This window comes from Panthera onca, chromosome B1 (genome assembly GCF_046562875.1).
Source record: "Panthera onca isolate mPanOnc1 chromosome B1, mPanOnc1 haplotype 2, whole genome shotgun sequence".
In the NCBI taxonomy this organism is placed as follows: Eukaryota; Metazoa; Chordata; class Mammalia; order Carnivora; family Felidae; genus Panthera; species Panthera onca.
The window spans coordinates 7,500,957-7,515,266 of NC_138342.1; the positions used below are offsets into that span (position 1 = coordinate 7,500,957).

At 44.3% G+C, this 14,310-nt stretch overlaps 1 long non-coding RNA gene across 1 annotated transcript; it reads left to right on the forward strand.

The window, feature by feature from the left end:
* Positions 1–2,910: 2,910 nt before the first annotated feature.
* On the forward strand, positions 2,911–5,115 carry LOC132693363 (uncharacterized). Its single transcript, XR_009616761.3, has 3 exons — positions 2,911–3,050; positions 4,147–4,258; positions 4,752–5,115. It is a non-coding gene; the product is annotated as an uncharacterized LOC132693363 (long non-coding RNA).
* Positions 5,116–14,310: the final 9,195 nt, after the last annotated feature.

A 14,310-nucleotide genomic window follows, 5' to 3' on the forward strand; every position in this document is an offset into this window, starting at 1 on the left:
AGACAAAGGGCATAATTCTCCAGATTCTGGTAGCACATTGGGCTGGCAAATGGGTCCTTTCGCTAAAGATACTTTTTGCTTAAGCCAGGGCTGACTAACCGTGACCCATGAGGTGAGATGTTTTTTGAAAAGATTAATTCTTTTTTTTTTAAGTTATGTATTTATTTTGAGAGAGAAAGAGGGGGAGGGGCAGAGAGAGTGAGGGAGAGGGAGAATCCCAAGCAGGATCCATGCTCAGCATGGAACCTGACACAGGGCTTAATCCCATGAACCGTGAGATCATGACCTGAGTCAAAATCGAGAGCTGGACACCCAACCAACTGAGCCACCCAGGCACTGAAAAAAGATTGTATAATTCTAATGCCTTATGCAGGCACACAACCTCTAGTTTCTGGATTCATGGGGTTACATCACCTTAGGGAACACTTGTTGGGCCTTAATCTCCATTTGGTGTAGTGTGAATTCAAAGTAAAGATGGGTGAGCAAGACAGTCTCTGGAATGGGAAGAAGATGGTGCCCTTCTCTTTCTAGTCTCTGGCTTGACAACACCTGCAAAAACACCTGTACGTCTCCTCAGTGATGAGGAGTGATTACCCCCAGATGGGTCCCAGATGTAGACAGAGAAAGCTCTACCCTTATTTCCCCCGCTACTCCCAACGGAGCTAAAGAGACATTCTGTCTAACATGTAGGAACTAGATTTGAAAGGAAGGGGCCTACGAGTTGGGATGTGGTGAATGTACTGGGGTGTGCATCAGTTTCCTAGAGCTGACATAACAAAGTACCCTAAACTGGGGAGCTTAGAACAACAGAGGTTTATTCTCACATAGTTTGCATGGTTGATTCTTTCTGAGGGCTATAGGAGAAGGCCTCTGTTCTAGCTTCTGGTGGTTTGCTGGCTATCTGCCATTCCCTGATCTCTGCCATATCATTCTGTGTATGTTTGTGCCTAAATTTCCCCTTTTTATGAGGACACCAGTCATATTGGAGTAGGGTGGGCCCCTATGACTGCATTCAAACTAATTACACCTGCAAAGATCACATTTCCAAATATTCTGAGATATGGGGGGTTATGAATATGAATTTGGGGGAGACACAATTCAACCTATGTATGGTATAATTAAGATTTCACTTGTCAAATTATTAGAGATTAAAAACCAACCGGTTCTTCTTCCTACTCATTTGATGAAGAAGAAAGTTGAAGCCCAGAGATGTTTCAGAGTACGATGGAGGGGAAAAGACATGGCCACCTCAGAATTTTAGCCCCATCTGTTACAAACCACATGACCTAGAATCACCTATTGGGAACTTCATGCTCCACTTGAATATGACATCACCTGGCATTGCCTAGCAGAGGCAATAAAGGTCAAATGGGACCATTGCCATGAAGATGCTTTATCAACTCCAATGGACATATATAAGTAAAGGGTAATTTTTTTAAGGTCACAATGCAAGTGACAGGCCAACATGTCATAGGTATCCATGGAATATCACATCAGGTCTGCATTTCTTTCCTTAGACACAGCACCCTGTCTGGAGGTCAAGGCAAAGGTCAAAGGCTGCATGAGCAGGGATGGGGAATATGTCACAGCGATTAATTCTCGTGCCATGCAAAAACTGGAATTTGATCAGGCTGGGAGATCCAATCGAACTCTTGGGGAGCATGTCATGAAGACCAGGTGACTTTGCTCTTTAACTGGTAAAATTCTCAACAGAATGATGGCTTTTTTGCCAACATAAAGTTGGCATGAGGTTCAGGGAGTGTAAATACGCACGCTTCAGGGTGAGGTTTGAGAGTTGTGGAAAATTCTGTGTCAGAACTCAAAGCCGCTGAAAGATTATCTTTTAAGCAACCAGCAGGGTGGACTGAGACTCGGGCTTGCACCAGGACTCCTCACTCACTAGCTGTGTTAAAGATGGGAGCAGACAGAGTCAGGTTAGTTCACTTCCTGATTTATAGTTCTTCTCTGTTAAATGGGGATAAAGAGAGTGAGGCGCACACAGCGGGAGCATAGCTGGGCTCAGTCATTCTGGAGAGTGATCAGGCAGTACTTACTGAAATAAAGCATCCTATGAGCCAGCAAGGCCATTCCTAGTAGAGAGCTAAGGAAAGTCACACCCTGTGTGTGAAGGGACAGGCATAAGAGGGATGGTGACCACAGCACTGTTGGTGGGCTCAGAGAAATGGAGAAGCTAGCTCCTTCACTACTGGATGAATGAATGACTACAATACTGAGGCAGCAGCTAGAAGCCATGGACAAGAGCAATGGATCTCCAGCTGTGGTACTGGGACCAGCAGGGTAAGCATCACTTGGGAATTTGTTAGAAACATAAACTCATGGTTCCCATCCCAGCTCTAGTGAATCAGAAATTCTGGGGTGGGCCCCAGCAAACTGTTTTAACAAGACCTCCTAAGATCCCAATGTATGTTTGAGGTCAGGAACCACTGAAATAGAAGTACCCACAGATCAATATTAAAACATAGTCTTAGGAAGAAAAGAGAAAGAAAGAAAGAAAGAAAGAAAGAAAGAAAGAAAGAAGAAAGAGACAGAGAGGAGGAGATAGAGGGAGGGAAGGAGAGAGGGAGAAGGAAGGAGGGAGAGAGGGAGGAGAAAGGAAAGGGGAAAGAAGGAAGGAAGGAAGGAATGAAGGAAGTTTCTTACTTAATAGAATTTATTTAAATGAAAAGCATACACATGCACAAAAATATTTGATGATAGAGACCCCATTCTGAGTTTCTGCCATATGAGAGAGGAAGCATGAGAAGAAATGAATGATGAAGGGAAAGAAAGAAAGAAGCTTTGACCCTTTAAATAAATGCTAATGTTGTCCATGATCTGAGGGGTGGGTTGCACTTGAGATTCTGCTCGAACACATAGACGAGACGGGAATGATCCTTAGCAACTAGAACAGCACTGATTAAGTCCTTCCCTTGTGTTAGACCCGGTTCTTCGTGTCGCGTTCGCCACCTTCCTGCCTCCTCCCAGTAGCCCCGTGACACACCTGCTCACATCCTGTCTGTTGCAGAAATGAGGCGACCAAAGCAGGAAAGGTGAGGAATTGCGCCCCAGCTCCTATGGTTAGGAGCTTCTAGGAGTCTCCCAAATCCTTCATGTCTCGTGGGTTTAGCTCAGTGATTCTCAACAGTTCTTGCTTCTTAATGGATAGTTGACAATGTCTGAAGATAAGATTTATTTGGTTGTCGCAACCAGGGAGTGGCCTTCTGGTCTCTCGCTGAGTAGGGGCCAGGGATGCTGCTACACATCCTACAATGCACAGAACAACTCCATATAGCAGTTATCCAGCCCTAAATGTCAATAGTGATGACGTTAGAAAGCTCTGACACATCTCCCACACAAAACCTCTCTGTATCGTCCAAGCTAGAATTTGCGAAATTGTGTTTAGAAGGAAGTATGCGTGCCACACGTTTTGTATCGTTATATTACATTTGTATAGTTGACCTAAATATATTTCTGGTTTTATTATTTATTTATCATGTACCAAACCTATCCTAGTTTAAGTACTTTATACAGCAATTTATTATCCTGTAGAGCCATATATATATATATATATTTTGCCCTAAGTCTCAATCCATATGCGTATTATATAATGATTTCTGTTGGTTTCCTGTCAGTACATAACCACCTTTAGTATCTTGTACTCGAATCTTTGGATCATTGCTAAGTGAGAATGGTTTCTCCCTCTTCTGATTTTGTCTATTTATGTCTTGTTTGGCACTTTGTAGCTTTGAATATAAGAGTCTCTGTAGCTTCTCGATACTGTAAACTCTTTGAAGTCACATCTGAATTGTATTTTCCTGGTGCTTGATGTTTATTAAGACTTGAACTACAAGAACAATCCTACAGTTTTTGAAAAAGGTGATTCATATACAATTACCTGTCCCCTCTGCCCCCGTTCCTTCATAATATTTACTTGGCTACATGTCTTTCAATGTTTTATGTCTAATTCTTGCAAGGAGGAAAAGACGAGATAGATAAGTCACGAAAGATGCATATTAGAAATTTCCCGGAACAGTTTTTAAAGGCATCCTCTGGCCAATATTTTTACTGCCGTTTGCTTCTCAAAAAGAAATGAATTTGAAAGATAAACATTTATTCATATGACTCAAACCTTTAACTTTGCCCAAGCACGCCCACAGGATGCTGATCAGCACGGCATGCGTTGACGAGTAGAAACCAACAGACATGACCAGTGAGGGTACTGGCAGTGGCTGTGTGGCTCTAGTCACGCTACGTCACTGTGAGTATTTCTGGGCACCCACCTGCTAAGCGAAAGGTTTGCACCCAGCGTCTATGACTTCCTTGCTCTAACAGGAGCCATGGAGGCTCCACCTGAGCTGACACTGTGCAGACCTCTGTTCTGCCCTGTGATGCTCCCGTGTTTTTCCCATTTTACTAAGTGAAACCACCATCCTCTCAGAAGCTATACTCAGAAATCTGGGTGATTTTACAACTCCTTTGTTTGCCTCATCTTCAATAAATACTAATCTGTTAACAAGTCTTACTGATGATGTGATCTCTAAACTAGACCTTAAAAGCTGCCACTCCTCTCTTCCTGCTCCCATTAAACTCAGCCTCCAGTAGCTCTTGTTGGATGACTCAAATGACCTTGAACTGGGGTAAGGCAATTTTAATTTTGCATTTGAATGTAGGTCTGGCTGGCTCCAAACTTTCCCCTTCCCTTACCTCAAAGGAGTATTTCAGACACAAATGAAGCATTTTCTGGTCTCTAGGTCTAAAAATGAGAACGCTACCAGTCTTCCAGCACCTGAAGATCTGAGGAACAACCGTAAGGACAAGACAACTTAAAATCTTACCTGCCTCATGAATTGCAAGTCTAAAACCACCAAGAAGCCTTCCTTACCTTCCTGGTCTTCCTTGATTATGACCATCCCAGGTTCTTGATGCCTGTACGCGTCCAATCATTTCTGAGTTATTCTGCCATCGTACACAGACTGTGTTATCAATTCAAGCAGGAAATGTAGCCTTTCCTTTAATTTACACGCATGTGCACACACACAGCGTCTGTGTGCAAGGTGGTCCTCACCAAAGGTTCTTTAGGAAGGCTAGAGCCAAGAATTACCTCATGTCAACAAAACTCCAAATGCGATACCAGACATCATTTTCTTTTTTTTCTTTTTGTATAACATTTTTTTAAAATATGAAATTTATTGTCAAATTGGTTTCCATACAACACCCAGTGCTCATCCCAATAGGTGCCCTCCTCAATACCCGTCACCGACCCTCCCTCCCTCCCACCCCCCATCGACCCTCAGTTTATTCTCTGTTTTTAAGGGTCTCTTATGGTTTGGCTCTCTCCCTCTCAAACAGACATCCTTTTCTCAAACCCTCTCTGGCCACCCAACCACAGGGGATTTTTCACTGCTGAGTTCATAGCCCCTTGTCCTCCAGCATCATGCTGTCGGACACCCATCGCTTATCTCTCATGCGGGGCATTTAGCTACGTCCTTTGTGCCTTAGCTCCTGCTAACATGCAGTCCTCAGGAGGCATTCTTTTTAACCTCAAAGAGTTTATAAGTGTGACTCCAAAAGAACATAATTTCTTCCGAAGAAGAATTCTCACTGATGTGCTAAGATAATAAATTGTCATTCTACCTCAAAAGGGCATGAGGCTTTCAACTCAAGTTAAATATTTGTAGTGTTTTGAGTTTGTTATTACCCTACAGTTATTTATCAAGAACTTTGGTTTTTAATTTTTAAAATGTTTATTTATTTCTGAGAGAGAGAGAGAGCATGAGCAGGGGAGGGGCAGAGAGAGAGGGAGACACAGAATCCAAAGCACGCTCCAGCTTCTTAGTTGTCAGTCCAGAGCCCGACATGGGGCCTGCACCCACGGACCGCAAGATCATGACTTGAGACAAAGTCGGACGCTCAACTGATTGAGCCACACAGGCGCCCCTGTTTATGAAGAACTTATGAGTTTGGCATCATTTTGTTGCCAGGAGCATCACGCTAGTGTGCAAAACCCAGCAAGAGTTCTGTTCTCCTAGAGTGTACATTCTATATATTTAACAGTGCCGTTTACTGTTCGTGTGTAATTACAAAACGAGAAGAAGACTTTGCAAGAAAGAAAGGGAGTAAGTCCTGATGTGACGCATATGCCAATTTCCACGGTGTATACGTTCTCTCTGTGCCTGAATCCAGGCGTCAGTGTGGCTTGGCTGAACGTGGAGTTGGAAAGGCGAGCGCAGTGACCACTCATCATTTCTACCACCCAGAAATGCCCTTATGAGCAGAGAGGCTAGGGGATAGCACCTCTGTCTAAGGTGGAATCTAAAAAAGCTGAACTCCTAGAAACAGAATCGAATGGTGGTTGCCAGGGGCTGGGGGTGGGGTGGAAGAAATGAGGAAATGTTGGTCCAAGGGTACAGTATTCCAGTTATACGATGAGTAAGTTCAGTAGATATTACGTACAGCATGGTGATTATAGCTGATTAATAATACTGTGGATATATATCTGAATATGTATTATATATATATATATATAAAGTTTTTCATAATATGTGAATATATATATACACATATATACATACATATATACATATATATACATATATATATACACACACATATATATATATATATATATGTATATATATATGTTTCTCTCTCTGTACACACACTGAAAGTTGCTAAGAGAGTAGATCTTAAATGTTCTTACCCCAGGAAAGAAGTGGTAATTATATGATATGATGGAGATTCCCACTTCAGTGGGAACAATTTCACAATATATAAATGCATCAAACCAGCTGTTGTACACCTTGAACTTACACAATGTTATATGTCAATGATATCTCAATAAACTTGGCAAACAAAACGCGGAGACAGTAGAGCAACGTAGGAAAATCGTCAGAAAATGATACACTTTGAGTGTTTATCGCCTGTGTTTTATTATGACATCCTTCATCTTAAAATAAAAGCTCTGTTCAACAACCAGCGGAAAACATTCTGGCCACTTTACCGGCCAGCCCTGTGAGCCCACGCGAGCTGTACCCAGCAGCGCACCAACAGGGTGGGTTTCACCGGGCATGGGGGCTGCACAGAGGTAGCCGTAGTATACGCAGAGTCCCTGTGAAGAGGGGGACCTTGGCAAGGTGCCTGAGGCTTTTTGTTCCTCTTCCGAATAACAAGGGAAACCCCCGTAGGTGTATTAAAGCAGAGGCAAATGATCAGACAGTCTTTGGGAAAGGCCTCTTGTGGACGAAGGTTTCCCCTTGTCGCTGAGTGGTTTGGGTTGAAGTTGGGTGAACACACTGGGAGATGATTCAGGCTCTGGAAGGGGACCGCCCTTCTCAACTCTGAAATTTGGTGATCACGAAAGAGCCTGAAGTCTTCGAGGACAGACAGAAGAGGTTCTCAAGCGCTATCTGGAGCATTATAAGATAGAGAAATATGCCGGCAACTTGAGGCCGGGAAAAAAAAGAAAGGTTTGGCTTTAAAATAAATAGCCACAGGAAGCAAAGTGAGTCAGGTGTTTTCTCTCTCTCTCTCTCTCTCTCTCTCTCCCTCTCTCTCTCTCTCTCGCTCTTCATGAGTTCCTATTTTTGAAACATCACTTCCTCCAAGCGTCAGACAATTATATCTGCTAATATATTTTTGCCAACACGATCCTAAAAAGGGTAGCGTGAGTTATTTATGCCAATCCTTCCTCGGCCTTGAGTGAATAGGAAAGTAAACGTTGCAACATTTCATTTTAGGAAATTCCTTGTGCAAGAGCTCTCAGAGAGCACAACCCCAGATTAGGAAAGCTGACGAAGAGTCTCAAATGCGGGGGGGGGGGGGGAGATCATCTGCCAGAGACGTCCTTTCTCTCTGTGGCCATCGCTTTGACATTGTCTTCTCTGGCCCCCTCTGCCCTCCACGCTTTAGCCACACCCTCCTGACTCCACAGCTGCTATCTGGGGGTGACTCTGCTGCCATCGGCTCTCACCCCCTTCACGTCAGGAGCAGGGGCCCTGAAGATAGCATAGCCCCTGTGTCTGCCCATCCACGCTGTGCCACAGTCCTCCTCCCCTCCTCCCCCTCAGCACCATACCCTTCAGGCCACTGCCTCCCTGGTCACTCCCGACAACAGCGCCCCTTCTCCCCTTCAGTGTCCACTCAGAATCAGACCTCATCAGACCTGGCTGGGGTTAGCCTTCAGAAGGATGGTTTTGGAGACAAATACCTGCTTCATTACGTGTTAATTATGTGATACCGGCTAGGCTAGGGAACCTCTCTGGGCCTCAGTTTTCTCATCTATAAAATGGGAATTAGAATACTCCCCATTTTTTTTTCCACAGTAGGTGTTAAGGAAATGAGCGTATCAAAGTGCTGAGCGTATCAAAGTGCTGAGCACATCAGTGAATATGAACGTATGGTTACTATTTTTATCTGCTACCTGTCCTGACTTGCATCTATGTGTTTTTGAAAGTCCCATTACTTTACTTATTCATACCGAGCATCTGCTATGGGCCAGACACCATGTCTTCCAAGTTCTCTTGCCGGGGGGTCATGATTAGAGGAGCTGTTTACCGACTGCCTATTATATTTTATCCAGAAGTGCTTTTATCATTTTTCAGAGAATTTTTGCTTTGTGTTGCTGTAGAGCTAAATGCTAGAGATTGGCAGAGAATGAACAGTGAGGTCTCTGTGGCCCCAGAGAGCTGACCTTCTTGCACGCCCACCGTACATCAGCACCGTTCTTCTAAATAGCTGGCTCCGGATGCACGTCACCGAAGCTTACTTCCTTAAAGTGCATTTTTAAAAAATGTTTATTTATTTTTGAGAGACAAAGCGCGAACAGGGGAGGGGCAGAGAGGGAGGGAGACACAGAATCAGAAGCAGGCTCCAAGCTCTGAGCTGTCAGCACAGAGCCCGATGCGGGGCTCGAACTCACCAACCGTGAGATCGTGACCTGAGGCGAAGCCGGACACTCAACCGACTGAGCCACCCAGGCGCTCCTAAAGTGCATTTTTAAAAGTTTATTTATTTATTTGGAGAGAGAGAGAGAGGGAGAGGGAGAGAGAGAACGAGTGGGGGAAGGGCAAAGAGAGGGGAAGAGAATCCCAAATAGCTCCGCATGGTCTGTACAGAGCCTGAGGTGGGGCTCAAACCCACAAACTATGAGATCGTGACCTGAGCCGAAATCAAGAGTCAGATGCCTAATCAACTGAGCCACCCAGGCTCCCCTAAAGTGCATTTTTAAAGTTAGTCTATGGCTTTTGCCACCGGCCCATGAGATCGGCGTATTCTTTTGCTTTCTTTTAGGAGCGCTAATAAGGAAAGGAGACAGACCCAATAAGCACCTACTGGGTGTTGACACTACAGTGGGATCTCATTTCCCCTCTGCAGCAATCTCACGAAGATACATCCTTCACCTGGTTTTGTAAATGAGTTAGCTACAGATCAGAAGAACTAAGAAATTTACCCCTAATCCCAGGTTTTGCACAACCTGAACCCACCTGACACCAAAGTCTGACCATTTTGCTACCCTCAATGCTATAGATCTACTGATAATCTTACAGCTCCACCATTTGGGCTTCGAGGCAACACTTAATCAGCTCTCAGAACATTATAGCAACAGCAACAACAGTATACCATCAGGTGAGGGAATCGTGACGTCCCTCAGCCCAGTCTTCCCCTCTTTACTCAGGTCCCCTTTTAAGGAGACCGATCTGTTGACAATTTTGTCCTTTTCACAGTTGAAGGAAGCTTAATAAGAGAAAAATGTAATGGACTCACCATTGAAAGCACGACCGTTTAGCACAGAATACGGTTATATGATTTGCAACTGCATTCACCACGCGTCTTCTAGATTATGGCCAAATCCCAGCTTCCATAACAGACAGAACCATCAAAGGCCCTTCACTGTCAAAGCGTTTTGTGTCTGTGTTTGTTCAGAAAGTGCATCCCTTTCTGGCTCCCTTGTAAAGATCTTGATCTGTAAATATCTTGGTCTGTTTGACAGGTGCAGTGGTCGAGAAGAAGCAAATCAAGTTGAAGTCCTTGCTGGCTACTCACAAGCATACAAAGTTGCCAGCAGGAGACTGGAGCCTGCTGGCTCTGGGACCAAGCAGGTGAACAGAACTGAGGTGGGGCCAACCAGCCTGGCCCACACCTGCTGTTGACATCAAACAGTTGCGGGTTTCCGTGGTTCTTTCTTTCTTTCCTTCTTTCTTTTTCTTTCTTTCTTTCTTTCTTTCTTTCTTTCTTTCTTTCTTTCTTTTCATAAATGCTAAGCTTAGGGAACTCAAGTCTCCCCCACTTCACCCACCACCCCAACCAGAAATCTTCCTTCCTAGAGTGAAGGTAGCAAATGTGCCTTTTCTTTCTTTCTTTGTAAGCACGCTATGCAATCTGGATGCCGAACATTTGGTATGGTGCCTTTCAAATATCTTCTCCCAGGATGTTTGCTTACTTATTGTTCTCCTGGAATCTTTTGATGAACACAGGTTCATCTTCCATTTCATATTGATCGGTGATGGTTGCCCGGAGCAGTACTCTACAAAGCACTTCGAGCCTGGGCAGGCTCTGTAGGAAAGAGTACCGTGATCTATTAAGAACGGCTGACAACCATGACGGCCCCCAGGGCTGTCACTTTATAGCCCTGGAATAAATTAGCTAAGTAGTCAAATGGATTTCCATTCAGGTGTCTACCAATGTATCCATTGGATGGAACTCTGCAGACAGGTGAATGGAATGATAGACATTCATGAAAGGAGCAGAGACTGTACCAGCTATCAGTGGATCGTAGAAACGCACGCATTCTCCCTCTCCAGGGACAGCAGATTTCACTTTCTTCAGGGAGGTGGTGTAAGCTCTAAATTTGAGTAAGAGTTTGCCAAGGAGGGGAAAGAACACCTCAAGAAATGTAAATGGGGAGTGGGGTGTACAGAGTGGTATACCCAGGGGAGCGCATGCCGTTTGGTGGTCCTGGGACATCACAGGTGTAGCAGAAGATGGCAAGCAAGGAGGCTGGAGAGGCTGCTGGGGTTCACGTCACCATACACTCAGTGTATGAAGAGGTTGAGACTTTATCATGCAGGTTGTGGGGTGTCAGTTCCTGGTCCTGTCTTATACTTAGCAACAGGGTCAAAGTGTGTAAGATAGTAAAGTAAAGCTTGAGAGAAAGACAGAATAATGTGAACATGAGGCCAGGGAGTGCTTAGAATTTAGTAGGTGGTAAGGCAGTAACATCAACTAGGTTTCACATCAAGGGGCCGGGCTCAAGCGTCATGTTTGGCTTTAGCAGAATCTTCTATCAGAGAATAGAAAAAGAAGTCACGGAAGAGAGAGTTTGGGATTCAGTCTCTGAAAAGTTGGGGATATTGAAAGTAAAAGGTAATTCATAGAGCCTTGGGCCCAGGGGTAAGGGTAGCAGTCCAGGTATCAATCTTGGAGTTCGGGGGGAGAAAAAAAGACTAGGGTCTGGGACCAGTACTGCATCATGTGGGGAGTTGGTCTTGGGGATGACAAGGATACTCTATTTCTAGAACTGGGGCAGAACAAAGCTGACCAGACACTCAGAACTTTCAGCTAATGTGTTGCCTGCAGCTTTGGCTGAGCAGAGGGGCATAGGCTATACCCCTTCAGAGGCCTGGTTTTCAATCCCCGCGAGGCCCTTTGTCTCTATAGAATCTTGAACAAAGCTGGTCCTCCATGAGAGGTTAAATAGCCCTGACATGTCACATGAGATTAGTGTAGAGCCCGGTGAGCAGAGATGGGGCAACCTAGTCCTCCTAGCTGCAGGGTGGGAACTCAGAGTTGTCTTGTGAGTCCTACTTGCTTCCTACCCTCGTTCCCCCAGCCTGGACTCTTAGAGTTGAATCAGGAAGGAGGGATTTAAGCTGTTCCAGAACCACTCGTAGACACACCAATCTTGTGAGCTGGAACTCTGTTCCAGTTTTGATTAACCTAGAGTCCATCCCACATTCTCAGCCTATGACTCAGCTCTTATAGAAGGGCTCAGGTACTGCCCAGCTGAATGGCCTTGGCCAAGTGTTGACTCCCTGAACACCTCCTCCCTTATGTGCAAAACAGAATGATCCCAACTATATGGAATTGTTATGAGGTTTTCTTACGAGTGTTGGTGAAATGTATATACTACACACTGAACATCTTTGCTGAGTGCTCCACAGGCACGATGGTCACCACGATGGCCACAAGATCGATCACGGTGCGTGATGGCCACTTTGCTCTCTGAGTCATACTTGGTGCACTTGCTCCAGAGAGAGGCGAGCAGGTGCATGGGCTTGTTCAGGAGAAAGGTACACGTAAGCAGAAGAATGCGAGGTGGAACGGGGAGAAAAATCCAGCCAAGGAAAGAGGTAATAGCCAAATTAGGTCGATTTTAATTTAAATATTCAATGACTCCTTTGTGGCTTCAAGACAAAAAATAAATAGGTAATTATTATGCAAAGAGAATATGCCCCTGAAGAGTATATAAACAAAGGAAATATCAGAGAGGCTTTGGACAAGTCCACTAACCCATAGGATTAATATCATTTCATGGCATTGAAGACCTTCCATGTCTTGGGTAGTGGCCATTGAAAACTTCCTTTTGCCCTTCTCCTGGGCTGTGTTCCTTTGTCTTTCTCTTTGTCTCTTCCTAGCTCTTTAACACTTCACATACTGAATTTTACTGTCATTTCTTGCTCATCTGTCTTGCCCACCAGACAATGAACTTTTTGGAGGTGAGGACTATGTGTACATTTGACCTTTGTTACCTGGCACAAGATAGGCAAGATGACTCTGCCTTTGTGAAAAGAATACGAGTCTGTGAAACCTCCCTGACATAGAATTTACGAGCAGTTCTCAGAGGACACATGTGAAAATGTAGTTTCTTGGAAAAGGGGTAAACAGAAAGGAATCAAACAAACTGAGATTTTGTGTAGCAAGGGGAGTCCTGCAATGCATCGTCAATGGTATTGGTTGGATGAATAAGAAAGCCTTCTAACCAACAATACATAAGCAGAAGAATAGGAACAGAAGGGAACGAGATCCCTCCAGGAATAATGGAAGCCACTGAGACACAAGACTGCCGAAGGCTAAGTTATTGAGCCACTATTTTTAAAACTGCCTTTGAAAAGAAGCTTGAATGAAAGCAAAGAAATTGTGCAATTAGAGTGTATTTTTCTTTTGTGTTCTTATCTGCTTCTCTCACAAGCTATTTTTGGTACGTTTGCATTAACTTTCTAGCAAAATGCCAATTAAAGCAACTTTTAATAGGCTGTGTTTAAAAGACCGAATCCAAAGAGGAGAGAGTGTTAGATCCGTGCGTCAGTGTGGAAGCCAGATTCTTAATCCTACTTGGGCGATAAGTGAAATTCTCTGTGGTTTTCACCTGGGAGAGCAACATATTTAATGGAAAAGCAAACTCTCCAAGTGGTGATCCAGAATGCACGCATCTAGTGCTGGAATGACTTTCTCCCTTTTATCTTTCCTCCTTTTCTTCCCCCCCACACCCTCCTGGGAACAGTGACTTGTTTCCCAGATAGTGTCAAATGACACCTCAGCACTCATGTTTATAATATAAACTGACAATACACCCAAGTCTGTGTTGACCATTGGAAGGTTTTACGTGACATCAGTACTGATAGCATTCTGGGAAGGTGAATTAATACACACTGCAGTATTTATATTTGGATTACAGGTGTTCTGAGCAGGGCTCCAATAACATTCATGAATTTTGTTGAAAAACAACGTCAAAGTGGAACCAAAGATTTGACTTGGTCCTGCACATATCTTTCCTGATTGACCAGGTTCTGACTTCTGCCTTCTATCTCCACATCTTGGTGCATTCTGTTCTCGGCATGCTGTCTCTCCTCGCTTCTTTGACTGTTCGATGCCTAGCCATCCACTGAGTCAACTTAGGTCTCACCCCTCTGGGTCCCCACAGAACATATGCTAACCCTTTCCTCAGTGTTTCTCCTACAGAATTGCCATAACTACTTGTCAGTCTCTCTCCATGGACACGACAGGCTGACTAAGGGCAGGTCTTTATTGACTACGATGTCTCTATTCATACAATACAAGCACTGTCTATGCCACAATCGCCATGTATCCATATAAAATGAAGAAAGTCTAGGGGCTCCTGGGTGGCTCAGTTGGTTAAGCATCTGACTCTTGACTTCGGCTCAGGTTATGATCTCACAGGTTGTGGGTTTGACCCCACGTGAGGCTCTGCGCTGATGGTGCGGAGCCTGCTTGGGAGTCTGTCTGTCCTTCCCCATTTGTGCACTCTCTTTCTCTCTCAAATTAAATAAATAAACTTAAGAAAATAAACTGAAG